The 15,088-nt window shown below is 48.2% G+C and overlaps 1 protein-coding gene across 1 annotated transcript in view; it reads right to left on the bottom strand.

Moving 5' to 3' along the window:
- The window catches only part of LOC133344715 (protein TANC1-like), a 53,454-nt gene extending 46,505 nt beyond the window's left edge, over window positions 1-6,949 (bottom strand). Inside the window, 2 exon segments of the mRNA XM_061554802.1 lie at window positions 2,233-2,423; window positions 6,471-6,949. The gene's annotated coding sequence lies outside the window, so the exon portion shown is untranslated.
- Between the last annotated feature and the right edge of the window lie 8,139 nt (window positions 6,950-15,088).

A 15,088-nucleotide genomic window follows, 5' to 3' on the forward strand; every position in this document is an offset into this window, starting at 1 on the left:
AAATGCCACAAGTGATAAGTTTGCTGTCAGAAATATAAACACGTGATTACTGATTAGCTACCACATAACCCACAATCATCTCCCTCTACCGAAGCCTCAAGACAAAGCATTTTCACCATCATCCCTGCTGATTAACATACCTATTATCTCTTTGTACTGAAAGCTCCTACGCCAGTGTTTTTTCATTGGTGTTCTCTGCCTTTTTTTCCATCTCGAGACGCTCACCGCTGTCGCCTTGGGGCTAAATCGGAGAAGGCTGCTTTGAAGAGACATGGGTTGGCCAGCACTTCAGAAATGTATTCTAACATACAATGGCGTAGTCTGCCTAGACATGCCTCTATAATCCATAGTGCGGCTCAAGCCACTCGCTGAGTTTTGCCTGTATGTACAGTATTTCATAACGGCGTTTTGTTGAATCAATCAGGGTAATGAGGCCATTTTGATTTAAGAAATAAAATTTAAACAAAATAATTCACTCTTTGTTTTATCATCCTGAATTTTACAAACAAAACCATGGTTTTACGTTCCCAATACATTGACAAGTATTGTCGACTTACAATCCTGAGCTTACATGGTGTCAGTCAGAGAATCATGTTTATATCTGCACAATAAGAAACATATTTGGAATAAAGCAGCTGTATGACCAGCAAGATAACACACAACTGCCACGAAAATTTACACGATGGGTGCACACAGAGACACAGGGGCATATAGATCACATACCTCACGACGCCACGCAACGGCGAGCACATGATGTTCAACGAGGATTGCTATTCATGACTGCCTACGTGTCAGAATCTCTCTCCGAGACACAAGCTCAGGATGGCTTAGGATGGCCCGAAGGCACTCACATCACTAGGACACCTAAGACGAGCGAGGATTTGGAGGCATCAGGCTTTAAAGATGATGATGATGTAGAGGCGAGAGAAAAGATAATTGGTGGAATAATCATTACATCAGCTGTTGTAAATCAAAATGATCTTTAATTCAAAATGTGTCTACATGATATTTTCCAGAGATAGCCTAATCCAATGTGGATAATTGCTGCTCAACCCTGTGAATAAATTTAAACTGATGTACGTACTTGGCTATTAGTTGGCAAATAAAACTAGCTTCATTTGGTACAGACAAAGATGTAAAGAGATGTACAAACATACGCAATGCAGTGATTCCAGTAAACGACCACATTTATCATACCATTTGTTGTAGCATTAGCTTATATGGTCCTCAAATGCGAGATTGATATTCCAAGGATGTAGTCAAAATCAAACAAATACACTTCCTCCAAATTCATTTCCTAGAACTGTCAAAAAAATACTGTGAACAGTGCAGTAGTGAGGTTAAAAAATAAGGTCAGAAACGTAACCAAGGAGATCTGCCCTGGGGGTGTGCTGAAATTGAAAGAGTGGTCACTCCAGCCTTCCCAGTGCTCTCCTTCTCCAGCTAATCGCTTAACCGACAGGGAACACCAATGTCACCTCCTCTATCTCCTCCACCAATCATAGCGCAGTTTACTAGCAGTGGCCCGCTATAATATTACTGGGACTCTTCATCCCCAGAAATTCAAAATCTCACTAGGTAAGGCATCTTTACTCTGAGTACAATGTATGTCATGAATAGGTAAGATAATGTGAAGTGAGATTTAATGAATTAAATCCCAAGGGAGGTATTACTTATTACAAAAAGGTTCCAAACGAGACAGCAGGCAGTTAAAACACATTCACCACATTTGGGTACTAGTCACAATAAATGTAATCCAATTTTTAAGGCTTTCTAAGGTTGCGGGTGTTAATCCATTAAGCTGTCTCACCACCCGTGTCTCTCTGTAACAGGGGGCACAATAACTATCATCTGGAACAATCCATTGTGAAGGAAATGTTTGCATAAAGTTGCGTTGCTATTCGGGACAAATTGATAAAGGGTTACTCAAAACTTGGCAAGAAAAACCAGCGTTAAAACCTTTCACATTGTAGGTCAAGGCGATGACGTCACACATCATGCCCCACCTCCCTCCCGATAGCAACATTACAAATATTTGAGCCAGTCGCTGTGCAATGTCAGCTCATTGTCCGTAAAAATATATAACATTATCGTCGTACGACAAACACATCTTGGAAAGCGTTACCGAATCCTTGCTAATTAATATTTTTTCATCCTCGTTTAGAAATATAATGCTCTGCCCAAACAGCCGCCACTGCGGGGGAGGGTAACGGGATCGTTCTAAGGTGGTACCTGCAGGGCCGTGCCCTGGCCGGGGTGCAGTCAGGACCGCCCTGCTGCTGGAGTGAGCACGTGCGGGGCGAGGCGGGCAGCGAGGAGGCCAGGGTGCCCGGTGGCCGCCCTTCCACAGTGGGGGCCTAATCCCCCGGTCGGACAGGAGGCCTCAGCAGGTTTGCTCACTGTGGCCACGTGCTCATGCCGTCCTGAAAGGGGCACACATGGTGGATTCATTTTACAGCTTTAGTCACAATGCCCTATATCAGTGATATAGGTTATGACGAATTCAGCCGGAAGGCACCCAATCTCATATCTCAAAAGCTAGACAGTCTTATAAAGGTGGCCACAATGCATCATAACAGGTTGCTATATGCTGCCGTGATGGGCAGCAAAGGTCAGGGTAATCCATCTGTACGGAACTTTCATTGTTCCTCCGGGCGGTGGTGACACATGCCTGTAATCCATCCAGCACTGTGGAGACAAGGGTTGGCCAATCACACGAATGTTGTGAACCTCATTTCCTGTGGGCGTTCAGGTGCCATACCATGGCTCGCCAGGAAAACGCAGGACAGTGAGTGGACAAACAGCCATGTTTACATTTGTACGGGGATAGAGTGTTTCCCCCTTCCTCACACGCATGGGTTGTCTCCGGGTGCTCTGGTTTCCTCCCACTTGCATAAACAGTCATCATTTATTGGCTGAAACATCTTAAGATAAAAACCCAATGCCGCACTCCAAACTCTGTGTGGCTTTCCGGGACAAATAAGCAAAGAATAATAATCATACGCTTGAGTTTTCACCAGGTACGCAGGTTTTCTCTCGCACGCGAAATATTCAGTAATGGACATGGATGAACATCCCAGTGCAAGACTAAACTAAGGGTCAGTGAGGCTCTCCTGGATGAAGGGCATTATGTATCATATAGAAATATGAATGGCTGAGGCGACCCCCAGAACGAATTAAAAATTGCTAAATTCTGGTTGCAAGCCACGTGTTCTAACCACAATGCCACCTGGGCAGATTATATTCCAAGAATGCCATTAATGTGTTATTTTAATTCACTATTATAATAACGTGATATATCTTTATAAAGTGTGCTACTGCCCCCTATGTTGTTTTGTGGTGATGTTCGCTATAAATCACATTACATAATAAAAAAGACAGTTTCTCCGTGTAGCCTTATAGACTGCTGTGGAAAGTGCTGATGGCAAGCTGCCCATGAAGCGCGGAACGCAGCACAAACGGGGTGGGGGTGGCCAGCAACCCACCCGGCCACCATTAATCCTCCCTGTACCGGTGTTTAGAAAACACAACAGTTACTAAATATTATTAAAGCTGAGGCGACCTAGAGGAAACCAACAAGTGGCTCTAAGATATCACTTGCGAGCGATGTAAGCCGTGGCCGGAAATCTAAGTCGGATCGGCAGTTTCAGAGAGCAATGTGCTTCCCACATGCCACCACTCCCCATTAAATAACACTTCTCTGAGCACATGCAGAGTGCCGTATCCCATGGTCAGTAAGATCATTCCCAGCTCAAGCATACGCAATGTGGCCAAATGGTACAAGCTCAAGAGCAACACTCCCGAGTAGCATGTACCCGTATTCCCGTGCGAAAATATGACATGGAGACGGGACCATCTCCCACAATACCACTGTCACGCAATACACCACAGACCGTACCACAGACCTGTATTCATATTCACCGTCCAGATGTAGATGGGCTTGCAGAAATTATTCGACACGATTGCTATGCAATCAGAAATGCATTCGTTTTACCATCCTTTCAGCGAAAATAGTTTTGTTTGTTAAATACATGATGCATGCTGCATGCCTAATGCGCCTTCTGGGCAGTCTTGGCTCAAGCGAGCTGTGTGAAGTTTGTACATTGCTCAGCCAGAGGCTAATAATGACAGGATCGGTGAGGAGGCAGGGCTATGACGCCACGGAGGAGCAGGCACTTAGCTCGCATGCGCTAAAGGGGTAGGTGGGTTCAGGATTGAGGCAGCTTTGATGAGGCTTACTCGATTAGCATAACTGTCCGTCAAAACGCGTGACTCATTGATTAAATTGAATTTGCATTTAATTGGAATGAGATTGAATGTTGGACTTCTGAGAAACGTGTAAATGTCACAATGTGCTTAAGATCAGTAGTTCTCAACCTTATAGCTGGCTTTCAAAATCTCACGAACCCCCATTACAGTGAGCAGCGATGTACGCAACTCCAACAGTACAGAGCAGCAGCAATTTGGGGTGGTGGAAGCATTCCGATTTTGTTTATTTGCTTGCTTTCACGAACCCCACGATACCTTGCGCACCCAAATTAACAGACCATGCTAATGATGCCCGAAGCCCACACACTGGTTCCCAGACGTCATGTCGATGTTCTCAAGAATAACGTGGCGTTTAATCCATTGACATTTAACAACACGAGAGGGCCGCAATGAAATTATTTATAAGCCGACAAAGGGTACATTCTGTTATCATGCTTGCCGAGACCCAAAGGTCTCCACAAGCTGCCGCTCTCTCAACATTTAGGAAATACCCACAACACTATCGCAAAAGGCTTCTCTCGACATGACGCGAGTACGCTCGAAAGACCCCATCATGACCGAAACAGCGTGTGTAGGCCTTCATCCAGAAGTGGATTCACAAAGGGGATCAGTGAAAACATGTGAATGAACGATGCATTATCCACAACACTGTGTAGCCGATGGGCAGATAGAACGCTGAGAGACAAGAGACTGAATGTCAGAACGCAAGGCAGCAGCGCAGGATGGGAATTAAATTAAGCCAAAGCAAAAACAACAAAAGAGACAGCGATTTAATTCGACTTTGCCCTATCCGCACAGAACAAATGAGTTTAATTGATTCTGGAAACCTTTTGCGAGAATGTCGTTTAATTTAAAGCTTCTCCCTGGCTCTTCCACACCGCTCATTCAGCCGCTCAGATTCTCCGAATGCCCCTTTCTCTCTGAACAACCTGCGTCTGGCCCATTACCGAATGCGAAAGGGCACACATCCAGACAGATTGCTTAAGAAACATCTCAAGCGCACCCACGAAAGCCACCTGATGTGCCAATTCTCAAAGCGCAACGATAACTGAGAAGACGCGCGCGTGTGTGTGTACGAGTCCCTTCGATGGTCACGACCAGCTCTCTTGCTCGATCTGTTTTCACAATGAACGCGTCTAAATGCCCCTCTTTGCTGCATGGCCGGAAGCACTAGACGGCGCTCTTTAAGAACTGTTTGTGCCCGAGACTGTAAATATGATAATGAGAGCAGCGCCAGAGAGGACACCTGCGGGAGCGTGGCGCTCTGTTGGGTGTTTTTTTAAACACAGAGCGGGCGGCGTGTGCTTGGCCGAGATTACCAATCGCGGGGTTGAGTTCACGGCTGCACTCATTATTTATGGTCAGTGCGCCGCTGTCCCGAGCTATCGCACAGAGGAAATGTCTCATCTTCGCACCTCGTTGTTATTCCGTTAAAATGTGCGTTATCGCAGGAGAACGGCTGCCCCAAGAGACATTTCGTTGATATGTTCAACAACTTCTCCCTCGATGAATAATTTATAATTAAGCACGTTATTTCACTTCGCACACACACACTTAGGTCGGCACATGCAATAGTTAAAAATTATAGAAGCATAAACTGAAATGTGCTGGCTTGGTTTAAATTCCCACACTACCTGTCATGAATCAGGGCTTAGTCACGGCTACCATTGTCACACCCTGGCGCTGTGCAGCGGTGGGCGAAATCATTTACTATTCATGAGCCCGGCTGGCCTACAGACATTGCTGATGACATGGAGATGAGCAACACATATTAGCTATTCGGCTAATTAATGACCTGCCTGTTAAGATTAAGAGTGTAAATTGCCAACGATGAGCTTCTGTAAAAAAAATAAAGCTACCCTTTTATATTCACCTCCTTTTCGCGGAACCTCTGAATGGTTCCCTCCTTTAAGTCGGAACACCACGTACAGTACATTCGTGCTTGTTCTAATGGTTACCATGTCAACTGCTGTATGAGTGTAGAATTCTGATAGTTGGAACATCAGCGAGCGCAGAAAAAAACCCTCAATTAATATGCAGCCTCCACACATGAGCAACTGGAGCACGCATTACTGCCAATGGCCGTACCCCGATTCAAAACCCAATCTTACGTTTTTTTTTAAATATCAATACATCTGAATGTCGCTGCTGCTGCTGTTGCTTCATACAGAATAAACAACGCGAATTCAAGACTTCCATACCTTCCCTCCTCCCGCAGACCTCGCCTCCAGCCGTCAATGAGCGGCCTTCTTTTCAAGAATGCCCACCTCGCCCGCGGAGGCGAACAACAAAAAGCCGTCAACATCACCACCATCACGAGCGACGGCGAGATTCAGAGAGGCCTCATCATCACCACCACCACCATCACCACCACCACCCACCCCTTGGCTCGCTCGCTCGACGCGAACGCGCCCGAGAGATAAGGGGACGGGCGGCGCGGCCACCGGCGGACGAGCAGAAGACGACGAGACCCGATGGCACCTCGGTGACTACATTCATCCACCTGCCCCCGCCGCCGCCGCGGGCTCGGCGCCGGAGAGCGCCGCCGGAAAGAGTCTCTCGCGGGAAGACGACGACGACGATCGGCGGCAGTGCGCGATGTACGCGCGGCTGCTGCTGCTGCGTCTGACTCACCAACACCTACACACAGCGGCGCTCACGTGGTGCCGAGCCCGAGGAGCCCACACCGCTTGCTCTCTCACTGACTCATGCAAATTAGCGGCTCCCCCCCCCCCCCCCCCCCCGTGAGCCGTCGTTGTAACGTCGCTCCCGAGCGAATGTCTCCGTGTTGGTGTCTGCGGCCGCGGGGAGCGTGCGGACGGAGCCGTCGCCTCGGGCACCCCCCCTGGCCCCCCCCGGCCACCGGCCCGAGTGAGTTCGGGCCGGGCACGGCGAGGAAAGTGGCCGAGCGAGACGGCAAATTTCGGCGAGAAAAGCCACCGCCAAAGTGGTCCTCACGTCGGTTCTTGCCCGCCTGGCTCAATTTATTTTCTGAGCACGGCGTTTTTATTATTATTATTTACGTGACATGCACATGTGGTACAGTGTATATGCTGACCTCAATCTAATGGGGCGAGAGTCGAGAGCGCCTTCATTTACAAGCGATTTGCACAGCAAATTGCGAAGTGTTTCACAATGACAGATATTACTTTTTTTTTTGCTCCACATTAATGCGAAAGCTATAACCCCCGTTTCGATTATTCCACTGCTTAACGTAATACCTGACAGGAGTGCATTTCCATTCTATATTGCACTAAGCCTCCACCCTCAGCAATAGTGTACATTCAAGCAGCCCATTCAAGCGAGAGCAAGCTTATTCCAAGCCTTCATAGGGTGAGATATATTTATACAGTACATACAAATTAAATCATGACAGTGGGCCTCCGCAGTGAAGCAAGATGTTTATTTTACATTACAATTGCCCATTGGTATCAATTGAAACAGGACCCTAACAGAGACAATGGCTAATGCCGATAACGACGGATGGTGTTCACGATGATGTTATCTAGAGTAGGTACACGATTTCTATTTTAAGTCAAAGTGACTTCCTTATCAAATGAGCACCGAGGCATCGGTGTTCATCTCCTGCTTATAGCCCTGAACCAGCGGTGGAAATTGCACATAGCTATTGCAGGGACAAGTCTGTCCATAGTAAAACCCACATACCACCAAGTGGTTATGATGTTCATGTCAACTCATATACTTCCAACTGCACAACTAGATAGATTAACTATATCAGAATCCGAATATTTATACTGGAGGAATCCGATGAGCTATAATGAAATATGTTATTAACCATGCAAAAAAGATTTAACTGCACATATTTGGACCATCTTATTTGACAGGTACTATTCTACTTTACCGAGTGTTGACATCCCCAGCGTTTAACAGCACTCTCCTCTCCTTTGTTGTATTTGGATTGCCAACCAACAACTCTCCTCTCCTTTTTTGTATTTGGATTGTCAACCAACATCGGGTAAAACAGGGGTCGGCAACCTACGGCTCCGGAGCCGCATGCGGCTCTTTACGGGCTGCTTCTTGACGATATGTACGTATGTACAGTATGTACTCAGATGCATTGCGGCTCTTGAAATACTGAATTTTGTACCGAATTGGAAAATGGCTCTTCTTGTTATTTTGGTTGCCGACCCCTGGGGTAAAACATTAACAAGATGCACCAACTGTTCTCTTTTAGCTCCGCCCCCCTCCCTAACACGTTACTCTCATTGGCTTCCACATTCAGATAACCCCATCCCCCTTCCCCCCTTAAACTTGTATTTAAGAGCTTGACTCTTGGAATGTTGCCTCACTTGAGATAGTAAATCTAGCTGTGACGGTCCCACCTGATGATGAAGACTTGTGTTGCCTCCGAAACGTCGTGATTTATTATTTTATTTCTATTATTATTTATATTACATTTTTATTATTTATTTTTTACCTACGTGACTTTACCGAAAAACCTAAGAGTACTGTATAATGAAGCCCTTTTTCACAGATGTCCAGTTAGGGGCAGGTAAGAACGTGACAATTCAAAAACACATGTCGGTGACATGGCCCAGCGATAGCGAGTTCGCCGCTTGTTGCAGAGGTTCACGGTTCGAACTGCAGCAGCCGCCCTGCTTATTATTGCGGTAATAACCATAATAAGTACTATTTAAAAACACGCTTTAATGAAATGTACCGTACGAGTAATGGCAGAACTCCACGACTACAGGAAGTGGCCCCGAGGCTTTCCATAACGTAAGGGACGTGGTGATTTACAGCCAACGTGAGTTGAGCGTGGACAATTAGACCCAAGGCGAAACATAACATAAAAAAGATGGCTTAATTTTTTTTATGATAGAATATAGTATTGTCATCAGTATGACATAAGTATACCAAGTTTGCAGTCAATATCATATTGGGAAGTGAGTTAAAATTGAGTTACAAGTTTTGAGGATACAATAACAACAGAGTGAGTTAATAGAAAGCGTGTAATAAAAAGATTGTTTAAAAATATATTTTTATGATAGAATATAGTATTGTCATCAATAAGACGTAAGTATACGAAGTTTGCAGTCGATACCACATTGGGAAGTGGGTTAAAATTGAGTTACAAGATTTGAGGATACAACGACAACAACGATAACAGAGCGAGTTAAATAAAAGAGTGTAATAATAACCATAAAAAATTAACCCGTAAAAACAAAGTTTTTCACTATAAATCCTTTATATGCGTGGCATCGGTTTTATTCTATTATTCATTTCTGTTTTTCTTGAGTAAGAGTTTCATTTTTATCACATTGGTATTTTAAATTAAATATGAAATTATTTTTTTCCTAAAAAGTTGGAAAATTTGGAAAAAAAGTTTCACGAAAATAAATTGTCACGCACAACGAGTCTGTGTGCAAAATGTCAGCTCGATTGGATCACGGGAAGTGGGTTAAAAAACGACCGAAAGATTTGCACGGTCGTAAGCGCGAAAGCAAGCAAGCAAGTGAACTTAATATAAAGGATTTAAAAATGTGCGCTGTTTGCTTCACTGTGGACGTTAAATATCCAGTGCCATCATTCTCAAGAGTAAGTAAATTGTGTGTGCCAGCATATGCTCTTAATTACTTGCCGCATTTTAAATACTACCCACAGATGATTCAGTTGGAGTAACTGTCCCCTTCACCAGATAACAACCTATGGTGGTGGACTACCAGGCTAACTACACTAATTACACTGGGAGTAGCTACAACGGACATGACCCCAGCTTGGGTCCAGGTCCACGTGTTGGTGACGCTTCTCGGACATTGAACGTAGATTCTTCAAGATGACAACAGCCACGCTGAAACCCGGTTCCCTCTGGGGACCCGACTTATATCCTCACTGGTCGTGGTTGGCTCCGCCCTTGGCCACCTTCTCAAATCCTCGAGTAGGATCTCCCTCCGACACATGACCACCCTTAGCCCCCACTTGGGGCCCCTGTGTAGACTTTACCAGTCACGTGTCCTCCGGGGTCAACCAGAGTGCGATGGCCTACAGTAACCCCATTCCATGGCTGACACTCTCACACCCCATCCTGTAGGGATCAGCACTGCACATCCACGATGTCTCTACATACGTGTGATGTCCGTGATGCGAGTACATTGCACGCCGTGCCTATCTAGGGGCGGCATTACACAGTGACTTCACTACAACACGCCCCCCCCCCCCTTCGTAGCACTCAGCCGTCCCGGCTGTCAGCTCCCCCTTAAAACGAACCAAGTGAATAAGGTGATAAAAAAGTTAGTAAAAAGTGACTAAAACGCAATGTGTGCCTCAACAATAACAAAGAAATACCCAAACCCACCTATACAATAAATACACTATCTACAAATGTAGATTAACAACGGGGAAAAGGGTGTAAGTACAGAACACAACATGAGAGAAAAAAATGCAGTAATGCAAACGCTCGGGTATCCCCTCCATCACTAACATCTCCCACCCCCACCGTGTAACAACATTCGCAAGCACAATAAAGGCTAGGTTCAGCCAATAACCGATACGCCTGCCGAGTGCGACAACCAACTGACGGTGTGTGTGTGCATGGGGATTACGAAAACCGAAGAGTTTTTGATCGAGTCCTTGTGGCCGGGCCCCCAGGGGAGGTGGACTTGCTCTCCCTGGAGGTCCTGGAGGGAATATGCAAATGTCCCGTCGAACTCGGCTCCTCACGAAGAGCAGTAGGCTGCGTGGACGGGTTCTCCTCTCCCAAATCCAGTGGAGATGGCGCAGGCGACGGCCACGGAGGACGTCAGGCGCGCGTCACTTGAGGACGGGATTGACTCCGCTGAAGACCAACCACAGCGGGCACACACCTCAGCTCGCCGGACACATCTGACACTCGGCCCCTGCGATGTGGAGATGGAACGAACTCGCGCGGAGCGATGAAAGGCTTCAGGCGCGAGGGATGTACAAACCAACTCCGCCACCCCAAGCGGATCTGGACACACTGTGGTCGAACAACCCGAATCACATCAACCGGCCCTCTCCAGGGTTTGAACAATTTGGGCGACGTACCCACCGGTACCTGTGGACAGTGCAACCAGGCTCTGTCCCCAGGTGCCCACATGTGCAGAAGCACAGAAACCCCTCAGCCGCTCATTTGCCAATTGGTGCAAATTGGAATTTACCCTGGAAGCTTCCCGCGCTTCGGAAAGCTTTTGGAAGGGTAAAGCACACAAAGTCAGACATTTTATATTTAGTTTTGTTGGGCGCAGCTCGTAACTGAACATCAATCGGGGGGTCGTGTTCTCTCCCATACATAAAAAAACGGTGAATAGCCGGTGGATGCGCGAGGGGCCATCCTATATGCAGATAGGACTCCAGGAATAATGCAAATCCCAGTCGAGTTGGGACTCGCTGACCTGATGGCTCAACGTGGAGGTCAGAGTCCTGTGCAGCCGCTCAACCATGCCATCCATCTGCGGGTGGTACGGAGATGTGCGTACTTTCTTTGTTCCCAACAAATCGCACACCTCGCGCAACCATTTTGAAGAAAAATGGTTGCCCTGATCGGTCAGAAGACATTCGGGAGCACCCGTGTCCATTACATAGCCATTGAGGAATGTCTTAGTGATCGTCGCCGCCGACTGGTTGGGGAGCGGCCAGGCCACAGTCCAGGGGAGGGGCGTTCACCAAGCCATCCCGGAATGCAACAAATGCGGCCTCCTCCTCCTCTCCCCTATGGAATTCATGACCCTTTGCCATCAAGGCATGGAGAGGTTTAGCGATGGTGGCGAACCTGGCGACAAAACGGCGGTAATAGGATGTGAATCCTATGAAACTGCGCACCTCCCGCACCAATATGGGGGTCGGCCAAGTTTAAACACACGTGGTTTTGTCTGGGTCAGTCGCAATATCTGATTCACTTACTATGTGGCCAAGATACCGAACCGATTTCTGGAGGTGACATTTCTGTCGTTTAAATTTCAGTTGGCTGCACGCATTTTGAGAAAAACAGTGCATAGCTATTCCAGGTGTTTGTCAAACGTACGGCTAAATCTATATCATAGAGATATATCAAGCACAAGTCCCACTAGAGACCAGCCAGAACCAGTTCCATTAATCGTTGGAACGTAGCTGGCGCGGAATGAAGGCCCATCAGAAGCCGATAAAATTTGAACAAGCCTTGTAGTGTACGAAAGGCTGTTTTGGGCTTAGAGCCTTTGTCTCGCGGCAACTGCCAAAACCCGGATAAGAGATCAAGAGTAAAAAAGAACTGTGCTCCTGCTAGAGCATCCAGTGAGTCTTCCATTCGAGGTAGACGGTACACATCAGCAACAGAGATCTTATTAAGCTTATGCAAGTCCACACAAAAGCGCAAGCTACCATCCTGCTTTTTAACGAGTACAATTGGGGCTCTCCACGGGCTGGTGGATGGTGAAATAATATCCGCGGCTAACATTTTGTCAACTGCCCGCCGAACCTGTTCTTTTTCCGTAGAGCTCAGCCGGTAGGGATTCTACCGGATGGGAGTGGCGTCACCCGTATTGATGTGATGACTTAAAATCATAGTGCGGCCGATTTCAAATTTGTCTTTGCTAAAAACATCCGATAATTCGCGCAAAAGTGCCCTCAATTACCTCCTCTGGACCTCGGACAATTCCACATTTTCCGAACAAAGTGTATCCATCCACCCCTCATCAGGATTCTGGCGTGGCTGCGTATTTGACACGGCACTCACACTGCCAACGATGCTTTCTTCATGAAGCACTGGCGACGCGTGAGCTAGCACAGTACCTTCTTGGATGACCAACGTGTCTAACCCTGCATTAATAACCTGAATGAAGGGTTCCGGATCGTTGGATACCAACGTCTCGGCCCCTACTAACGTCAATCCACGACTGGCTTTATTAGAAGGTCCCAAGAGGATTCATTCCGCCGTCGCCCCCTGATCCAGCGGCTGCCGCAATCGGAGGGGGACCAACATTTGCGCGCCGGGGGGAATCTTAACCGTCCTACGTGCAAGTGCCTGCACGGTAGCGTAAGCAGTGCACAAGCGAGTGGGCGAAGGCAAAAATACCATTCGACAGCCGGATGGTAATTCAATGCACCCTTGGTCGATAAAAATTTTCAATGGCATGCTCCCCAAAAAGTCGGTCCCAAGCAAACAAGGAATAGCAAGAACCGGTCCCGCCAATTTGACATCCGCAATGCACAGCTCTGCTGTTATTCTCCTAATGATGCCCAATGAGCCACCGTTTGCAGCGAAGCACGGAGCTTCGACAGGACATAAGGCACGACAGTTAGGGGGTAAGATATTATAAATCAACTCCGAGATGATGGTCGCTGACGCACCGGTGTCAACAAGCATCCTGATCTCAACCCCGTCTATCATCCCAATAACAGCGGACGAACCTGCGGTCGCGGCAACCACTCTATGTGCCAGCTCTGACCACTAACCCGGTCGGAGCGGCCGGTCAGCCTGATCAAAGTCCGAACCCCCCCACACCGACACACGACCGAAACGGAACCCGAACGAACGAGATTGGGGAGGTGGATTCAGGGCCGAGTGTGTGATGTGTCGCTACTCGCCTGCGGGTGCAGTGGAGCAAAGGACGGTCGGGCGGATGACGGCGATGGTCCGGGGAAGCGTCGTCGCGGCACGCGGCAGCCCGACAAGACATGCCCCGGCAGGCCGCAGCTGTAGTACACAACGGGGCTGCTTCCCGGACGAGATTGTCTTCCGCCTGTCGCACCATGCCGTCCCTCGCCCGCCTCCGCTCTGGGTCGATGCGCAGGCTGGGATGGGCTCCACGTCTTCAGGTGTATCCGGCCCCTCATGGGGTGCGGTACACGCCGCCAATCCCTTGTGCCCTTGCAAGAGCTGTTCAGCCTGGATGCATCTTGCAACCTTGATGGACGAAAGATTGTCTTCTACAGCCGGCAGGATGATGTTGAGGTCCTAAGCCAAAGCCAGCAATCTCTCGACCAGCGAGTCGATTCCGTCGTGGTCCATCCTCAGAAAGGCAGCCTTCGCTAGCACCAAAAGTGCGCTATGGAAGGCGAGGGGCGTCTCGGCTTCCCCTCTCTTTTGCGTAGCTAACTTTTGGCGCACGTTCGACGGCGGCTCATAAATTGCCGCCATTTGGTCAAAGGCTTGAGTCAGCGTGGCCCTCTCCGATGGTGGGATGATGAGGAACGCCTCCAGCGCGTCGTCATCAGTGCTCTCAGTGCCTCCGCCTCTATCCACACCGCCAAGTCGGCATTCGTCTTTCACGAATGCAAGTCATCGCCGGAGAGATGGAACGTCCACCGGCGATTTCAACGTGGCTTCGGATTTGGCGGGCCCCACGCTCCGCTCTTCTGAGAAGATGGCAGCCGCAAGCGCGGGCTGTGCCACAGAGGTTCCCGCTTGGCAGGAAATGGCGGCAGGAACTTCGTCCCCGCGCGACTCCGTTGCTCCCTTTTCCACTACTGGCTCCGCAGGGTGGAGCTGCACACGGATGGACGCCACGGCTTGGAGGAGCTCTGCGAGGCAGGTGTGTGCTGTCTGGAGCTCCCTCCCCCCCGGCAGTAAGCTGTCGTGTACCCGGTCGGTGCTCTGCTCCGCCGACAGCGCTTCACCTCCATCCTCCGGGGTCGCCATCCCCGGGGCTGTTTGAGAAATGAGATCTTCATCGTCCGACGTCCTGGTACGTAGTCTGCGGCGCGTAGACATAGCCTAAATGGCTAGCTAAGTAAAATAGTGTTTGGCCACTTCCGACACCAGTTGTAGGGAATTCACCGATGCACTCTTTGGAGGCAACACATTTATTGATACCAACACAAAGGGGTAACTGCCCCTTCACCAGATAACAACCTATGGTGG

This window comes from Lethenteron reissneri, chromosome 20 (genome assembly GCF_015708825.2).
Source record: "Lethenteron reissneri isolate LAM-NWPU_2019-01 chromosome 20, ASM1570882v1, whole genome shotgun sequence".
NCBI classification, from domain to species: domain Eukaryota; kingdom Metazoa; phylum Chordata; class Hyperoartia; order Petromyzontiformes; family Petromyzontidae; genus Lethenteron; species Lethenteron reissneri.